This window comes from Teleopsis dalmanni, chromosome 1, assembly GCF_002237135.1.
Source record: "Teleopsis dalmanni isolate 2A chromosome 1, ASM223713v2, whole genome shotgun sequence".
Taxonomy (NCBI): Eukaryota; Metazoa; Arthropoda; class Insecta; order Diptera; family Diopsidae; genus Teleopsis; species Teleopsis dalmanni.
The window spans coordinates 221,081,473-221,081,835 of record NC_051846.1 but is presented as its reverse complement, the minus strand read 5'-3'; positions in this window follow the sequence as shown (position 1 = coordinate 221,081,835).

The following is a 363-nucleotide window of genomic DNA, read 5'->3' as shown; positions in this document are numbered from 1 at the left end:
TGTTCGAAGAAGACATGATGAGATTACTAGAAAATCAGCATGATATCAAGAATCTGATAAATAAGCAAACTTCGGTAGTAGATTCTACGGTGAATTTGTTAAAAAGAACCACCACGGAGATAAATAATAATTTTAAACAAATGCAAGATAGGCTCAACCTCTTGTCGTCGGCAATGCAGGAATCATATTTGGTATATCGGGAGTCAATTAAGTTTTTCATGGTAACAAAAGAGCTGCAGGGAATAATTGAAGAAAACAGAAATGTTCAAACAGAAATAATAAAGCTTTTAATTGACATAAATCATGGGAAATTGAATCCTTCGTTGATAACTCCTACTCAACTGTATGAAGAAGTTAGGAGCA